This window comes from Ovis aries, chromosome 7, assembly GCF_016772045.2.
Source record: "Ovis aries strain OAR_USU_Benz2616 breed Rambouillet chromosome 7, ARS-UI_Ramb_v3.0, whole genome shotgun sequence".
Classification (NCBI taxonomy): Eukaryota; Metazoa; Chordata; class Mammalia; order Artiodactyla; family Bovidae; genus Ovis; species Ovis aries.
In genome coordinates this window covers 18,387,765-18,407,633 of record NC_056060.1, presented here as the reverse complement: position 1 = coordinate 18,407,633, position 19,869 = coordinate 18,387,765, and the positions used below count along the sequence as shown (strand labels likewise).

General features: G+C 40.0%; 1 protein-coding gene across 4 annotated transcripts in view; it reads right to left on the bottom strand.

Moving 5' to 3' along the window:
- Positions 1–19,869, bottom strand: part of THSD4 (thrombospondin type 1 domain containing 4) — a 694,305-nt gene that overhangs the window by 215,836 nt on the left and 458,600 nt on the right. The window lies entirely within an intron of this gene.

Genomic DNA, 19,869 nt, shown 5'->3' with positions numbered 1-19,869 from the left:
AAAAAAATTTTTTCTAAAGCAAAACCAAATGAAATGGCTTACTCGTTATTTTTCTTTAAGTACTAGCTGTGACCTTATAAACGTATTCCTCTTCCTGGACCTCAGATTTCCCATAACTAAAAATCAAGGGGCACCGGGCCAAATGTGCTTGAGGAGCCTTTTTGGGTCTTTGCTTTGCTTCCATTCTAGTGCCCTCGGGAAAGCAGAGGACGGAGTCCCTTATGTGGCCAGAAAGAGTGACTTCCATCTGCCATTGGCACACTTGTGTCCTGAGCACCTCGGAAGCTGGCTTAGAACATCTAAACCTTGATGACGCCTTTGCTTTTCTTCCCTTGTCAAGAAATTCCAGGATGATATTTTTCCTCTTGTTACTGTAGCCCTGTAATTTATATCCTGTGGTCTCAGAGGCTCATTCACATCCCAGGAACATCTGCCTGCTGTTCCCTCTTCAAATTCAATGTTTGTTTGCAATTAAATTTGCAAGAGAGTCCCTGGAGCAGAAACTAGAGTGATAAGATCTCTCCCATCACTTCCAACACATCCCCTCACTAACAAGTCAGGGCTGCCTTAGATTTGCAAGTGAAACTGCAGCCCTGGGGGCTCATGCATGGCTGGGACCTCGATACACATTGCCACATGGGCTTAAGTCTTTACTCATCAGTTGGATACATTTATGGGAGATGGAAACAGCGGCTGGGAAGAAGGGAGCCCTGGTTGGATAACAACCTTCTTTGAGGCCAGACAAAGCCATCTCTACTGAGGTTACTGACAGACATGCTATGAAACATGGAAATCAGAGGCCGTGTAAGTACTTAGGTTATTTGAACCCAATAAAAATAAGTGGCCCTTTATAAAAACTTTTTATTGTCTTTCTATTTCAGTGTGCTTTGTTTCTCAGGAATAAGAGCCAAAATGATTGTTATTTGGCTTAACCATTATGTGTATATCTGACTTCAAGTCTTGACTCAGAATTCTGTTAATCTTAAACTGCTTCATGATTAGAGGGCTCCCTTCATCCGACAATCCCATAGTGCTTACTCATAGTTCTAAGATGTTTTCAGTGGTATTTGGAATTTCAATTCCCTTTGAATGGGTTTTCCAGAGCATTTAGAGGATATGGTTCCAAAGGAACTGCCTCTAGGGCACTAAGTGGGTCTTCACCACCTGAGGCTCATAGGGAAGATTCCTGGAGTAGTATTGCAAGTGAGTCCTCCAGCCAGACTCTCCTGACCTTTTATCTCCAAAGGGTTGTGACACAGCTACTCTGCTTCAGTCTGTCTTACATGAAGGCTCTATCCATGTATGCCACCTGCATGCAACTGAGATCCGGCGCTGTGTACTGCAGGATGATACAGGATGTAGAGATGGTTTCCCAGTCTCCAGTGCTTACAGGTTCACCCCGAGATCAGATGTTCACAGGGGACACTAGTAAGAGAGCAACAGAAATCAAACCAGATCCAAGGCTTGATGTTATGTTATGCGCCAAAGCAGAGGGCACTCTAGGCCAGAGACGGTGTGCTAGGGTGTCACAGAAGTGGTGAAACTGGGGATGGGCAGGAAGGGGAAGGTGTAATGAAACAGACACTGCACCACATCCAGGCTCTGCTTTTCAGAGCAGGAAAACTAGACTGTGAGGTCAGCACCTTTATCTGGTTGACTCACGGACGTACGCCAACCACTTAGAACAGTGCCTGGCACATAGCAGGCCTTCCAAAGAGAATGTGTGGCTCTAGATGCCCATTGACAGATGAATGGATAAAGACGCTGTGGTACATGTATACAATGGAATATTACTCAGCCATAAAAAGAAATGCCTTTAAGTCAACTCTAAGAGGTGGATGAACTTAGATCCTATTATACGAGTAAGTCAGAAAAAGGAAAAACAAATTTCATCTATTAATGCATACACATGGAATCTAGAAAGATGGTACTGATGACCCTACTTGCAGGGCAGCAATGGAGATACAGACATACAGACCAGACTTGTGGATGCAGTGGGAGAAGGAGAAGGTTGGATGAATTAAGAGAGGAGCATGGAAACCTGTACGTTATTATATGTAAAATGGCCAGTGGACATTCACTGTACGACACAGGGAGCTCAACCCAGTATTCTGTGACAATCTAGAGGTTTGGGATGAGGTGGGAGGTAGGAGGGAGGTTCAAGAGGGAGGGGACATATGAATATGTATGTCTGATTCATGTTGCTGTATGGCAGAAACCAATACAATACTATAAAGCAATTATTCTCCAATTAAAAATAAATACATTAAAAATGTATCAAAGGGGAAAAAAAAAGAATGTATTGTTGAGTGCAGTGGAAGCCTAGGTTCCACCTTTTCCCCTCCCTCCTGGCCACCTTCCTACAGACTCAGAAGGCTGATGCACAAATCTAACCGTTCTATGGGTCAGCATACTTGGGGAACAAACTGTATACAGCTGAGGTCTCTTACAAATAGCATTGAACACATTTAATGCATCTGGTTTAACTGCTGTTGCCAAAAAGATTTAAAGCCACAACTGCTTTCTTTGAAATTACCCCTAAGCTTTTACTCACCCAAAGGTTTCAAATGCTACAACTAGGCCCGTGGTGATTTTGTTGCTTCTAGACCACTCGCCCTCCAGCTCTGGGTTGAGCAACTGTGTGGTCTTAGGCAAGCCACATAACCTCTTAAAAGATTCACTTTCCTCCTTTTCAAAATTAATGGGTTAGACTAGATTATCTTAAGGTTCCTTCTCAAATAATGATTCAAGAGATTGGAATTTGGTGTTTAACATCACTTTTTGGCTCTAGAGAAGACAGAGTGTTTGTTATCCACCCTTTTGCCAGAAAAACCACAGTGACCTCCTAGTCCCTTTCTTCACCCACGAGGAAGGTGTGGTTGACTTGTTCTAGCTTTAAGAATCCTCGTTTTGCTCTTTCTCCTCTTGTAGTGGGCCATTCTGACCCTCCCATTTTAAAGTATCCTGGATGTTTTCTTCTCTTTTCTCTCCCAGTCAGAGCCTTTGCCTCCGTTACATCTGGTTGAGAAACTTGGAGCCACATTGTGGTGTCTTGACCATAAACTTCCCCTCTCTAGGATCTTTTCTTTTTTGTTCCCTTAGATGCTCCCTGCCAATCTATATCCTCTTTCTCTCACTTTATATTCTGCTTTAATTTGATAAACATCTCCTTGAAGCTTTACCGAAGAATCTTTTTCCATTAGACTCTATAACCAGGATAACTGTCATCCATCATGCCTCTACTGGGTACCAAACACGTCATGGAAATTGCCTCCTTAATCTTCACTAGGGACTTCCCTGGTGGACCAGTCGTTAAGAATCTGCCTCTCGAAGTAGAAGACGAGGGTTCAGTTCCTGGCGAATAAAGATCCCACACGCCATGGAGCAACTAGGCCTGTGCACCGCAACTACCGAGATCGCATGGCGCAACGAGAGAATCGATGCAACACAATGAAAGATCCTGCCGGACGCAACAAAGATCCTGCGTGCTGCAACTAACGTTTAAAAATCTTTACTAAAACTCTATAATGTTGACATGACCCTCCCCATTTTATTTTTTTGAAATGTTACATTTTATTTTTTTACTTTCTTTTTTAATATTTATTAATTTATTTTTGGCTGCACTGGGTCTTCACTGCTGTGCCCAGGCTTTCTTTACTTGCAGCTAGCTGGGGCTACTCTCTAGCTGCGGTGTGCAGGATTCTCATTACAGTGGCTTCTCTTGTTGCGTAGCATAGGCAGTAGGTGTGCGAGCTCAGTAGTTGTGGCATGCGGGCTTAGCTGCCCTGCAGCATGTGGAATCTCCCTAGACCAGGGATCAAACCTGGGTGCCCTGTACTGGCAGGTCAATTTTTAACCACAAGACTACCAGGTAAGTCCTTCCCCATTTTAAAGATGAGAACAATGATGCTTAGGGAAGTCACCGACCTTGCCTAATTAAGGATGTGCAGGACTGGAGATTCAAGCTCAGGCTCGTGTGCCTCAAAGCCCATGGGTCTTCCTCATTCTACTAAAGACAGGAACACTATTCAGGGCTTCCCAGTGTGCATTTGCAGTTTATTGGTCACCTCTAGATTCAGAGAATTTAAAAGTTGGAACATATTTAATGAATTATTTAGTTTCAGTTATTTCTAGCAGAACTTAAGAAATAAAAGAACATAGCCACACAGAGGAAAGGAATGATATAATTATTGCATGGAAGAATGCACACATTTACATTTATATTTTTAACAGAAATGTAAAGTCTATCTTTACAAGCTTCCATGGAACATTTACAAAAATTGGAATATTTGACCACAAACAAAGCTTCAATCCTTTCTCTAAGGCTGGAATTGTATTGTGTATAATATGTCCCCAAGCTGTCTTGCATGCATTATCTCCCACTCCATGCATGTACTTAATGTTCTGGTCAAGGGAAAAAAAAAATTATTTGCCATTGTCTAAATATGCCTTTATAGTTTTCAATTTAATACCTTTCTTTATTCATACTGTTTCTGAGGCTTGGAATGGCCTAAGCATTCTTCAATCACATCTCAAATACTATTTTTTCCATAAGACTGTCCCTGATCCTCACCATAGGGTGTCATATGTTTATTAGAGTACTTTAATGTTTCCTTTAACTAACCCACTTGCTCACCTTTAGAGGACAGTGGATGGGGGTGGGGGGTGGTGGTTCTTATCTCCTAAGGAATCCCAGAACACTTAGCACAAACCTCATACACAAACTAGCACTCAATACAGAACTGTGGGATTTAATTGAGAATTGCTTATTTTTGCACTGGTGCAATGTAGGAATGTGAAAAAAAGTGTAGATAGGCAGATTTCAGTATGTTCTAATACAAATCACTTGGCCTTTTACATCAATTACTCATTCTGTCTTTTAAATATGCCTGGGTTGAAAATTTAGCATTCTTTCTGTCAGTTCAAATTAATTCTCTAAGCTAAAGTAAATAAATTTATGTAATATGCTGAATCAGCAAATAAGTTAAAAATTATTTTTTAAAGGAGAAATAACTAATTTGAGTATGCATGCCAACAATACAGTTCAAAAAAATAGGGGAATGAGACACCACCATGGCATTAGCGTTTAGACTAAATAAATATTTCCATTTATAAAATGTGTGACTTTCTATTAAGGTACCCAACATTTCTCGGCAAGTAATTTTCTCAAAAAGTGGCTACTAAAATTTTGTCTGTGTCTCTCATGATATGCCAACCATGATTAATCACTTTTCTCTAAAGTAGCTGAGCTGCTTTACATTAGCTATACAAAAGGAAAGTTAAACAAAGGTGTTAAAGATCATATTCCTATTTGTATAGATCTTTACAGTTTGCAAAGCACTTACATTGCCATTATCTTATTAATGTTCCTTATATGGCCTTGAGATGAATATTACTATTATCCCCATTTTGCAGATGAGGAAACAGAGGTCTAGAAAAAGTCTTTGTCCTATAAACACATGCTTGGAGAAAAAGGAAAAGCAAGGAAAGAAGAAAGGATAAAAATGTATCTGACAAAGGTCAAGACGGTAGACTGAGCAAAATTACTTGTTTTTCTCTTTTCTCCTACAAATATCATTCATATAGCAGAAAATATACATATGTTGTAAAAACAACTATAAAAGAAGGATACAATCAACAGATAAAACATTTTTGAGGAATTTCTGAATATTAAAAAGTTTATGTTGGCAAAAAAAATCACAGCAGAAAAAACTACTAAAACCGACGACTATAGGGATGGAAAAAATTCTAAACACAGAAACCACAGGTACAATGAACAGGAGAGGCTATTTAGCAAGAGTGGTCATTAATATCAAGGACAGAACTGCTCGAAAAACAGCGAGATCAGTCATGCCTCATCTCCTCCATCGGCCAGCAGAGCAGCTGGTGGGAGATTTCAACATGTCTCTCTCAAACACTGATAGACAAAACAGACAAACATTAGCAAAGACACAGACGTGAAAAATTCTATCTACAATCTTGATTGAATACCTACGTAAAAAGTCCCATACCCAGTTATTAATATCAAGAATGAACATTCTTCTCAAGCACACTCAAAATGTTGACAAAGTCTGTCCATATACAAGGCCATAAAGGAAGTTTCAGCTAATTTAAAAGAAAAAGCACTACAGATACCCCATTCTCTGACCATCAGTTTAGTTCAGTTCAGTCGCTCGGTTGTGTCTGACCATAAGGTAATCAAGTTAGAAATGAACTTGGGCCATACTTTTGAAAAGTGGGTTCCGTTGTGTCCGACTCTTTGCAACCCCATGGACTGTAGCCTGCCAGGCTCCTCTGTCCATGAAATTCTCCAGACAAATACTGGAGTGAGTAGCCATTCCCTTCTCTAGGGGATCTTCCCGACCTAGGGATTGAACCCAGGTCTCCTACACTGAAGACAGATTTTTTACCTTCTGAGCCACCAGGGAAGCCCAATACTTTTGAAAATATGATATAATGTATGGGCCAAAAAATATCATAATGACAGTTTTAAAAATCACTTTAAATAAATAATAAAAATACTATATATCAAAAGTTAAGGATGAAACAAAAGTGATATTTCAAGGAAAGAAAACCATCTTTAATGCTTACATTAGAACAGATTAAAGGCTGAAAATTAATGAGATAACCATAAATTTAAGGAGTTAAAGAAATTATTCAAAGGCAAAAAATCAAATGAATAAATTCAAAGAAGGTAAAAGTAAAAAGAAGAGCAGAATTAATCAAATAGAAAACAAAGCTCAAGTACCGAGGCTCAACAAAGCCAAAAGTTGATTTTTCATAAAGATTGATAAATTTGACAGACTTCTCCTGAGAATGGTCAATAAAATAGAAGTCGTAAAGGAACAATGCAAGGAAAAACTAAGGACATTTGCAACATCTGAGAAGATAATTAGAGGATATAATGAACATATTTATGTTAAAAAGGTAGAAAAGATAAATGAAATGGACAAATGCCTAGACATACATAACTTTCAAACATTATCCAAGAAAAAACAGGAAGCTTTAATTTTCCTATAACCTTTCAACACATTGAATCAGTGGTTTACAATTTCCCCTCAGGAAAAAACAAAAGAAACCACCACACCAAGCCAAGCCCATTTTTTCATGTGACTTTCTATAAATAGCTTATAATAATTTTATTAAAACATTTCCAGGAAAAAGGAAATACTTCTGAAGTGAATTTATGAGGCTAGTATAGCCTTAAAACAAACCAGAAAGAAAGAAAGAAGAGTTACGAGTTCACTCATGAATACAGATTCTTAAAAACCCTCTGGACAAAACAGTCACATGTAGAATTAATTTAATAAAAATCAAAATATATCATAACTAAGTAGGATTTATTCCTGGAATGCAAGGATGGCTTAACATTATAATGTCTATTTCTGCAATAGACAGATTAAAGAAGGAAAACCACATGATCATTTCAAGAGACAGAGGCAATGTCTCAGGTAAAATTCAATACTTACTCATGATCAAAATAAGAATCCCTTAACAAATAGAAGAGAATTTATCAACCTGATACAACCAAACACTTTCAACAAGCTTCATTTTAAATTGCAAAATGTTAGAAGCATTCCCATTAACTAAGGAACAAAATAACATGAGCTCTATTCAACATAATATTGGAGGTTCTAGTAAGCGCAATAAAAATGAATAGAAATAAAATGTAAAAGAATTGAAAAAGGGAAAAAAACCCCAGTGGTCCTTATTCAAAGTCATTCAGAGATGACATGATTATGTACTTAGAAATCACAGATGTTCTTACAGATAATTGATTTAAATTAATAAGAGAGTTTAGCAAGTTGCTTTAGTAGAAGATCATTTGCATTTCTAGGCATTAGCAAAAATAAAAAATAATTTTAAAATAAATAATTTGCAATAACAAAACTATAATAAGGTAGCTAGGAATAAATCTAAAATTAAAAGTGTGCAAGACATTTATGTAAAGTTATAACACCTTATTGAAAAAATTCAAAGAAGACCTAAGTAAATGTAAGGCTTAGAGTATGTTCATGGATATAAGGACTCAATATTGGGATGATGTTAGTGCTCTTATATTGATCCACAGATTCAAAACTGTTCTGCTAAAATTTTCTAAAGGATTTTTCAAGGAAAATTGAAGATTTATCTTCAAATTTCATAAAGAATATCTAAGAATAGCTAAGACACACTACAAAGTAAGAATAAGAGAGACTTCAATAAATGGTCTTGCAACAATTTATTACCAATATGGGAAAAAAATGAAATTAGATCCCTTATTCACATTAAGCAGATGAATCAATTGCAAGTATTAAAGACATAAATGTGAAATGCAAAACTTCAATAATTTTAGAAGAGAATTTGGGATGATATCTCCATAAACTTGGGACTAATAATTTCTTAAACATGACAAAGATGTAACGCAACAAAATAAAACTGATAAATTCAAATACACTAAAACTGAAGACTTCTGTTTATCAAAAGACTAGAAACATTTAAATGCAAGGCACAAACTGGAGAAAACAGTTTATGGAAGAACAAGCAAAGGATTCATACTGAAAATACATAAAGAACACTTAAATCAGTGATGAAAAAAAGAAACCAAATTTAAAATCAGAAAATAGTCATGAGCAGGCGGTTCATGGAAGAGAAAGCATGAATAACTGGAATACATGTAAAAATTATTCTATATTGCAAGAGTTAGTGATCAGAGAAGTGTCAGTTAACGTACTTTGGCCACCTCATGCAAAGAGCTGACTCATTGGAAAAGACTCTGATGCTGGGAGGGACTGGGGGTAGGAGGAGAAGGGGATGACAGAGGATGAGATGGCTGGATGGCATCACCGACTCGATGGACGTCAGTCTGAGTGAACTCCGGGAGTTGGTGATGGACAGGGAGGCCTGGCGTGCTGCGATTCATGGGGTCGCAAAGAGTCGGACACGACTGAGAGACTGAACTGAGTAACATTTTATACCTACTGTATCAGCAAGAATTAGCCTGTCTGATAATGCCAACCATTGAGAAGGAGATAGATAACTGAGAACTCTTAAGCACTGCTAGTGGAAGTGAAAAGTGATACAACCTTTTAGAAATCAATTTGTCAGGGCTTCCCCGGTGGCTCAGTGGTAAGAGTCTGCCTGCCAATGCAGGAGACAAGGGTTCGATCCCTGATCCGGGAAGACCCGACATGCCATGGAGCAGCTAAGCCAGTGCGCCATAGCTATTGAGCCTGCGCTCTGGAGCCTGGGAGCTGCAGCTACAGAAGTCCTGGCACCCCAGAGCCATGCTCTGCAACAAGAGGAGCCACTTCAATGAGAACTAGAGAGTAGCCCCAGCTCACGGCAACTAGTGACGAGCCTGTGTAGCAATAAAGACCCAGCACGGCCAAAAATAAGATAAATAAAATTTTAAAAAGAAATCAATTTGACATCATATTGTCGAGTTAAAGAAACACATATTCTAAGACCCAGGAACTCAACTCCTAGGTGTACACCCAAAAGGAATCCTTGCACATATATGTGAAGATATGTTCCAAAATGTTCATACTCCAGATCTATCAACAGGAAAAAATATGGTATATTCACATAGAAGGATACTATGTAGCAGTGAAAATGAATGAACCATAGATACATGCATGCTCCTGTTGACAAAAAATCAATTTGAACTAAAAAAAATTAAGATAGTGTGTCTTTGTAACTCAAAATCAAACAAAATCAAACAATATATTCATTAGAGATACATACATATGTATGTATTATTTCTAAAAAAGCAAAGAAATTACAATCATAAATATCAGAATGATGTTTCTCTCTGAGGGAGAGAAGTGAGGAGGCTGTACCTGGGAGCAACATAGAGTGTTGAAAATGTTTTATTTCTTTAGTTGGGTGGTGGGGTCTTAGATTTTGTTTTATTATTTTGCTTTATGACTTGCTTATACATTATAATATATATTGTAATATACTAAATATTATGCATATTTTAGAAACAAAAAGAAGGAAAAAGGTAATCAAAGGCTACCACTCCATAAAAGAGCTGGTTATATGACTGAGTTTCATCTGTACATCTGAGGTTATTGATACTTCTCCCGGCAATCTTGATTCCAACTTGTGCTGCCTCCAGCCCAGCATTTCTCATGATGTACTCTGCATACAAGTTAAATAAGCAGGGTGACAATATACAGCCTTGACACACTCCTTCTCCTATTTGGAACCAGGCTGCTGTTCCATGTCCAGTTCTAACTGTTGTTTCCTGACCTGCATATAGGTTTCTCAAGAGGCAGGTCAGGTGGTCTGGTATTCCCATCTCTTTCAGAATTTTCCACAGTTTATTGTGATCCACACAGTCAAAGGCTTTGGCATAGTCGATAAAACAGAAATAGATGTTTTCCTGGAACTCTCTTGCTTTTTCGATGATCCAGCAGATGTTGGCAATTTGATCTCTGGTTCCTCTGCCTTTTCTAAATCCAGCTTGAACATCTGGAAGTTCACGGTTCACATATTGCTGAAGCCTAGCTTGGAGAATTTTGAGCATTATCTTACTAGCATGTGAGATGAATGCAATTGTGCGGCAGTTTGAGCATTCTTTGGCATTGCCTTTCTTTGGGATTGGAATGAAAACTGACCTTTTCCAGTCTTGTGGCCACTGCTGAGTTTTCCAAATTTGCTGACATATTGAGTGCAGCACTTTCACAGCATCATCTTTCAGGATTTGAAATAGCTCAACTGGAATTCCATCAGCTCCACTAGCTTTGTTTGTAGTGATGCTTTCTAAGGCCCACTTGACTTCACATTCCAGGATGTCTGGCTCTAGGTGAGTGATCACACCATCATGATTATCTTGGTCATGAAGATCTTTTTGTACAGTTCTTCTGTGTATTCTTGCCACCTCTTCTTAATATCTTCCACTTCTGTTAGGTCCATACCATTTCTGTCCTTTATCAAGCGCATCTTTGCATGAAATGTTCTCTTGGTATCTCTAATTTTCTTGAAGTGATCTTTAGTCTTTCCCATTCTGTTATTTTCCTCTATTTCTTTGCATTGATCGCTAAGGAAGGCTTTCTTATCTCTTCTTGCTATTCTTTGGAACTCTGCATTCAGATGCTTATATCTTCCCTTTTCTCCTTTGCTTTTCGCTTCTCTTCTTTTCACAGCTATTTGTAAGGCCTCCCCAGACAGCCATTTTGCTTTTTTGCATTTCTTTTCCATGGGGATGGTCTTGACCCTGTCTCCTGTACAATGTCATGAACCTCAGTCCATAGTTCATCAGGCACTCTATCTATCAGATCTAGTCCTTATGGCAGAAAGTGAAGAGGAACTAAAAGCCTCTTGATGAAAGTGAAAGAGGAGAGTGAAAAAGTTGGCTTAAAGCTCAACATTCAGAAAACGAAGATCATGGCATCCAGTCCCACCACTCCGTGGAAATAGATGGGGAAACAGTGGCTGACTTTATTTTTTGGGCTCCAAAATCACTGCAGATGGTGATTGCAGCCATGAAATTAAAAGACGCTTACTCCTTGGAAGAAAAGTTATGACCAGCTTTTCAAGATAGCATATTCAAAAGCAGAGACATTACTTTGAAAACAAAGGTCCATGTAGTCAAAGCTATGGTTTTTCCAGTGGTCATGTACGGATGTGAGAGTTGGACTACAAAGAATGCTGAGCGCCGAAGAATTGATGCTTTTGAACAGTGGTGTTGGAGAAGACTTTTGAGAGTCCCTTGGACTGCAAGGAGATGGGTCCTGGGTGTTCTTTGGAAGGAATGATGCTAAAGCTGAAACTCCAATACTTTGGCCACCTCATGCGAAGAGTTGACTCATTGGAAAAGACTCTGATGCTGGGAGGGATTGGGGGCAGCAGGAGAAGGGGACGACAGAGGATGAGATGGCTGGATGGCATCACCGACTCAATGGATGTGAGTCTGAGTGAACTCCAGGAGTTGGTGATGGACAGGGAGGCTTGTCATGCTGTGATTCATGGGGTCACAAAGAGTTGGACATGACTGAGCGACTGAACTGAACTGAACTGAATATGACTGAGTTCAACAGAGCTTTAAGAAAAGGCTAACTCCTCTGTTATTTAAAATATTTCAAAGCACCCTAAATTATAAGAAACTTTTGAATGTACTTTACAAAACTAGTAAAACCCAGTCTAGCCCAATAAAAGAGACCCATGAACCAACAGTACTCATTTTTTAAAAAAAGACAAATTTCAAAATAAAATATTCACAAATAAAATCCATTAGCAAACAATGAATAAATCACTATGATTAAGAAAGTTAAGTTCTAAGAATGCAAAGAGAATCCAACATTAAGAAATCTATTAACATAATTCCCTAAGTAGATGAAAAGATTTTATCATATCATTTTATGAAGGTAAACAGAGTTAGATAAAATTCAACAGCCATTTTCTATAAAAACATAGAAGGGAAATTAAAACTAGATAAAATTTATCTACTTAATATATCTGGCAGGCATCACACTTAGTGATGAAATATTACAAGCTTTCCCATTTAAGTCCAGAAGAGGACAAGAATGTTCATTTTCATTGTGCTAATTCGACACTGTATACTGGCAATTTTAGCAATTGCATTAGACAAAAGGCAGAAATAAGAGGCACCATGTCTTAGAAAAGAAGCAAAAGTCATTATTTGCACGTCTTAGGCATATGTACACATTCTTATGCTTCTAAATGTGTAGGAATGGTTCTTGAAGGACAGATGCCAAATTGTTATTGATGTTTTCATTAGGGGAGGGAAGAGAAATTGGGAAGTGAGTGAAAGTAAAGAGGAACCTTTAACTTTTCATTCTTTGCATTTCTTTGTTGCTTGAATTTGTTTTTACAACAATAAATTTTCATAATGAAAGGAAAAAATATATATCTGGAATCTAGAAAAATGGTACTGATGAACCTATTTGCAGGGCAGGAACAGAGATGCAGACATAGAGAAGGGACTGTGGATACAGCAGAGGAAGCAGTGGGTGGGACGAATTCAGAGAGTAGCGTTGAAATATATATATATATCACCATGTGTGAAATAGATCACTAGGCGGGAAGTTGCTGTATAACAAAGGAGCTCAGCCTGGTGCTCTGTGATGACCTAGAGTAGGAGGCTCAAGAAGGAGGGGATATATATGTATATATACATATATATGCTTTGGGCTGATGCATATTGTTGTTTGGCAGAAACCAACACAACATTATAGAGCAATTAACCTCCAATTAAAAAAACCTGCCAAAAGTCATATGGCTAGACATGGTAGACCTAAGGCTCAAACTCAGGTCTTGCACTATCAAATCAGTTCCACATAGTTCATTTTTCATTTTTTTCATAAGAAAGAGAAAAAGGTGGAGCCACTGAGAATTATGCACAAAGAATCAGTCACTCAGGGTATTACATTGATCCTTCATTCCTATTTGCCACAAATAATACTTCAGGTATTAATAATGATGGTGACCTTTTCAGAAAGGCAGTCCCTGCTATCTTTACTGTGTCATTTATTTTAATCCTTGGGAAATAATTTCGATAACCTATGACCAAGACAATGTTATACAATGGTAACCAAGATGATGTGTCATGAAAATATAATCTTAAGACTGTAGGGACAGATGACCAAGAGAGAGGGAATGTATGCATACATGTAACTGATTCACTTCAATGCATAGTGGAAACTAACACATACATATTATAAGCAATTATATTCCAGTTCTTTTTTACAGAATTTCTGGAACTTCCAAAGGCACAGAAAACTCCAACCCTTGGAATCCAGGTGACTGACAAATCTCCTGACACATTCCTCACATTCTGTAATCTGAACTGTTTCCAGAATATGCTAAATTCATATTTCTGTGAATCTACAGATGTTTTCCCTCTGCCAAGAACATCCTCCTTCCCTGTTTTTCCCCTTAAGATGCCTACCTATCCATGCAGAGGAGTTAACATAGCAGACCTGACTGTTCTTTAGAAACATCTGCTTAGGAGGTTGGCCACTGGCTAGCATCCGGGAACTTAGATTTTGGAACAGAGCTCACTATTCCCAGAACTGGGAGGAATGGCTCACTTGCATATACTAGGTGAACAAGATGGTTTATGCTGAAGAGAGGTTTCCCTGTGGGAGTGTGTAATGTTGGTACATGGCAGGCAGAGAGTGCCTGTGTGGCCAGCCCCCAACAAAAACCCAAGGTGCTGAGTCTCTGCGAACTTCCTTGGTTGGCAGTATTTCACAAGTGTTGTCACAACACATTCCTGGGGGGATGAAGTGGGGCCTGTGTGACTCCACTGGGAGAAGATCCTTGGAAGCTTTCTCCTGCTTTCTCCCCAGCTTCACCCCATGTACCTTTTCCTTTGTTGACTTTGCTGTGTGTCCTGGCACTGTGATAACTCATAGCTGTATATGCAACTATACGCTGAGTTAAAGAATCACTGTGAATCAGTGAACTGGGGGGTTGTCCTGAAGAGCCTCAATGCACAACCCTTTGAGTTTTTCAAACTGACATTGTTTCTGGAGTCTTTCTTCACTTTCTTAGGCAGATTTCATTGTTTCTTTGCCTTTGCACTCGCAAATTAAAGAGTTTCTTATTGTATAACCATTAACTGTTTATACCCTGTCCCCCTTTTAAAGTATAAGCTCATCAAGACAAAGACCTTATGTTTTTGTCTTCCTTTTTCCGGCACTGAGGTGGCACACCCTGGTAGCATTTGCAATAGAAATTGTAGTGATGGCCAGTAAGTGCTGTTCACTCTGTGCCTGGCATATCAAGCTGCGAGCTCTGCACATACTATCACATTTTTAAAATCTTTAAAAAAATGAAATAGTTGATTTACAATATTACATAAATGTTATATTTATATATTATATAAATTTCAGGTATAAACACAGAGATTTATGATTTTTAAAGGTTACACTCCATTTATAGTTATTGCCTGTATTCCTTGTGCTATCCCTATATACCCATAGAGCTTATTTATTTTTTATATAGTAGTTTGTACCGCTTAATCCGACATTGCTATCTTGCCGCTAGTAACCACTTGTAACCACTAGTTTGTCCTCCATATCTGTGAGTCTGCTGGTGGGTGGTAATCCTTTCAATCACCCCTTAACATAGCTAATGTGTCATCACTCATTATTAGAGGAATGCAAATCAAAACTACAATGAGATATCACCTCACGCAGGTCAGAATGGAACCAACATCAAAAAATCTACAAACAGGGCTTCCCTAGTTGTCCAGTGGTTAAGATCTGTCTTGCAATGCGGGGGACACCAGTTCGACCCCTTGTGCAGGAAGATCCCACATGCTGTAGAGTAACTAAGCCCATGTGCCAAAACAACTGGGCTCTAGAGCCTGTGAGCTGCAATTATTGAGCCCATGTGCCTATAGCCCACACTCTGCAACAGGAGAAGCCACCACAATGAGAAGCCCATGCAATAAAACTAGAGAGTAGCCCTGCTCTCTGCAACTAGAGACAGCCCACACAAAGCAATGAAGACCCCGTACAGCCAAAAATAAAAGGAAAACTTAAAAAAAAAACTGCAAATAATAAATGCTGGAGAGGTTGTGGAGGAAAGAGAATCCTTTTGCACTGTTGATGGGAATGCAAATTGATACAGCCACTATGGAGAACACTATGGAGAGTCCTCAGGAAACTAGGAATAAAACTACCATATGACTCAGCAATACCACTACTGGGCAAATACCCTGAGAAAACCATGACTGAGAAAAATACACATTCCCAGGTGTTCACTGCAACACTATTTACAGTAGCTAGCACATGGAAGCAACCTAGATGTGCATCAAGAGATGAATGGATCAAGTTAAGATACAAGTATACCATGGAATATTACTCAGCCATAAAAAGGAACAAATTTGAGTCAGTTGAACTGAGGTGGATGAACCATGAGCCTGTTACAAGGAATGAGATAAGTCAGAAAGAGAAAAACAAATATTGTGTGTATTAAAGTATATATATGGAATCTAGGAAAGCGGTACTGATGAACCGCCCTGCAGGGCAGGAATAGAGATGCAGGTATAGAGAGAGAGCCAGAGAAGGAGAGTGTGGGATGAACTGAGAGAGTAGCACTGGACTCTATGTATTACCATATGTAAAACAGACGGCCAGTGGGAAGCTGTTGGATAACACAGGGAGCTCAACTCGGGGCTCTGCGACAACCTAGTGGGGTGGAGAGGGGTTGGGAGGGAGAATCAAGAGGGAGGGGATATAGGTATACTTGTAGCTGATTCATGTAGTTGTACAGCAGAAACCAACACAACACTGTAAAGCAGTTATCATCCAATTCAAAAGAATTTAAAGAATGAGAAAACGGACGGTTATAAGCAGGTGTTAAATGAATGAACTAGCCAGCTAAAGCATCCTTTTAGCCCTAAAGGAATCATTTAGCTGAACGGACTTCAGTGTTACGCCTATTAGCTCATGTACACTTCACCTTAGCATGGGCTATGAACGATTGCTGAGGATGTTATCTGTTATATCACATGCTTTATTTATTACCAAGTGATTTATTATTACATCATATATTTTAATATTATTCTTTAACTAGATAAGACATGCTTACTACACACAATTCAAAAGGAACTAAAAGTGTCTAATAAATTGTAAGTTTCACCAGCTCTCCTTCCCCAGCCATGCTATATTCCCCCCCATTTTCTCATATATCCTCCCAGAGAGAGGAAGGACAAAGATATTAACACATGTTAAACACAGGGTAGCATTTTATACGTCATTCTTTTCTTGCATATCCTGGGAGTCATTTCCTATCAGTGCCTGTAAGAGGTACCCCATTCTTTCTGAACATCTTGGTGGCTGTTAGCTAAGGACAGAACAACCCAGTCTGGGGTCCGTGCATGGGTTGGAGAACAAACACAGAGAAAGACTGTTCTGTCTTTCCTTTTCTGGTTGCAGGAGCATCAAACTAAGAACACGGAGGTCCCTAGAATGCCTTTGTCCTTTCACAATAGAACAGCATTGGTGTCCGCTTGTATGGGCTGTGTGCATCCCCCTGAGAATGTAAAGGACTGTGAGTCACGCTGGACTTCAGGCTCATTAGTTCCCTATTGAGGGGCATTTAGGCTGTTGTAACAGCCACATGATGGAAGGTGGCTTAGAGGGCAAATCCAGAGTAAATCTATATGATAAAGTATTAGAAATGGGAAAGCTGAGTCAAAGAGATATTTATTATTTATTTTTAATTTTAAAAATTGAGATAGTATTCACATACCATAAAATCTGTTCTTTTAAAAGGCACGACCCATAACTGTTAGCAGCTGAGATATTTATTTATTTTTAAAAGATTGGTTTTTTTTTTTTCATGTGAACCATCTTTAAAGTCTTTTTTGAATTTGTTACAATAAATATATTTTTGACTCACTTCTAAGGACAGGGGAGCCTGGCATGCTGCAGTCCATAGGGTTACAAAGAGCTGGACACGACTGAGCGACTGAACAACATTGGCCTTCTATGAGAAGGTAAGTCCAAGTTCAGGGAATGCACAGGCACATCCCCACTCACCATTCTGTGGCATGCTGCAAAGAAACTGGGGTCCTAGCATGTTTCCCACACTGACAAATGCAGCTAGAGTCCAGCGTGACTCACAGTCCTTTACACTCTTTCAGGAGATGTACACAGTCTGTACAAGCTGTGCACCAATGCTGCCCTGTCGTGACAAGGGCAAAGGCGTTCCAGGGACCTCAGCGTTCTTAGTTTAACGCTCCTGCAACCAGAAAATTAAAGAAGGAACAGTGTTTCTCGTGTTTGTTCTCCAAACATGTAGTGACCTCATACCAGTGCCAACAGTGCCAGCAACAGGACACTGAATAAGGTTTGCTCTGAACCACACCATCTCCTCCCACCACCTGCCAGCCCCTGGTGATCTGGCAGGACCTCACCCCCTAGGAAACAGTCTGAGCTGCTGCCCAGAGTTTGTGCCCATCCGCACTGAGAACACAGCCAGCCAAGTACCACGAGGCGTGTAGCACTGTCTTCCCCTTCCTTCCTTTTCCTCATGTGTTTTTATGAACACCCAAAGGAAAGATAGTCAAAACCTGCAAGAAAACTGGCTGGCCGAGAAAATGAAAACCTGGGTGACACGGGGATGGGGCCACATGTTTACAGGTGCCTTTTGTAAGTAACATGGCCATGAAACAAGCGGCTCTTAATAAAGAAATGTCACATTCTCCAAAGCTCTGTATAAATGACATTCTGTTTAAGGAGGGGAGGGGCATTTCATACTTCTGTTCCTTCCTCATCGTTTCATTTCCAACAAGGGGAAAGGAATCCTAACTGTACAGTTTTCTAGGAGCACAGTAGTTTTGGAGCGAAGATTTTGCAGCAGCATACAAGGAAGGAAGGAAGAAGGGAGGAAGGAAGGAAGAAAGGAAAACTAGAATGAAAAGAGGAAAAGGCATGGAGGGTCTTTATTTAGCATAGCAGGCTAGAACAAAGGAACAGACAGCAGGCATTCGTCACCTCTGATTGGTTTTTCTGACTATTAAGCACACACACTTTAACTCAAAAGACAGAACTCCTGCCTTCCTCTCCCGCACGCTGAGCACCGTCTGAACAGAGTCAAGATTTGGATGAGCCCGTGTAATCCCCTTTCATTTTTCATCTGCTGTGCTGATTGTAAAGTGAAACAGAGCCACTGCCCTCTCCGAATGTGACACAAGGCTCGAAGCACACGAGTTGCAGAGTCCCCGGGAGCCAGCTGTGTGCAGGTAACTGGAGCCTGCAGTTCGCCTCGCTGTTAATAAGAGTAATTGGCACGCCACTGAGGGGCTGCTGGAGCGCTGTGATTTGCTCCGTACGGGGGTCTCCCCAGACCATATGCGCATGCAGCGGTGATAGAAATATTTTCCATATGAGCTCTCCCCTCACATGCTTAAGTGCTCCAGGCTGAGTCAGGCCAGCCCATTTGTCATTTACTCTCCACACTGAAAAATCAACAGGGAAGTTGCGAACTTCAACTGCAACTAGAGGGCAATGGTCTGTCTGCTTTCAGCCTCCAGCATCACTAACCCAATTCAGTTCCTCCAGCTCCCATTCAAGACCCCTACCTCCTACCCACAGCCCCCACCCAACAGGCCCAGAAAATATCTGCAGAGGACACGGGTAACTAATAGGCTAAAAGCCTAGGACAAATGACCTGTGGCCACACGCCTCTGCCCCATATGTCTGCTTTGAATGGAGTAACGAGCCTGCTGCAACCACAGCTTGCCCTGCAGCCTGAATTTGGGAGCAGCTCCCTTCCACTCCTCTTAGAAAAGGGAAAGTCATTACGCGAGGCTTTCAGAGCTCTCTCTGTCCCCACAATGCTAACAAAAGGCAGAGCTGTGAAGTGGCCCCGTGGCATTTCTAGGAGATAGAGTTTGTACTTGGCTTTTCAAAGGGAAGACGGATTCAGGAAAAAGGTTGTCTTTTCATAACTCAGCCCTCAGTCTCCAAGACTTTTCATCAGAACAAGAAGTAAAAGGAGTGAATGAGCTAAATTTGTTGCAGGCTTCTTTGCAGGTGAGGGTGGCTACACCCAAGAGCTTCCCTCTCCAGCCCATATGATCATCCTTTCCAATCTCTGCCCGTGTCAAAAACTGGCTCCTACAGGCACCTATGATGCTCAGAAATGTATCCAGCAAACATGAGCTAAGTCAATAAGAATAAATCATCCTCATGGGTCTTAAACATGCCTCCTGTCTATGGTAGATCTGGGACGCTCCAAGACCTGTTATACACCACTATCCTTCTTCAAACCTATGACACTAAGTTAAGCACAGACTTCCCCACCCCCACCCAAGCACATCAAAGCTAAAAAGGATGAAAACGTAATGCAAAGCAGCAAAGAAAAGCAATTCCTCTAACATGCATAAGCAATACTGGAGAA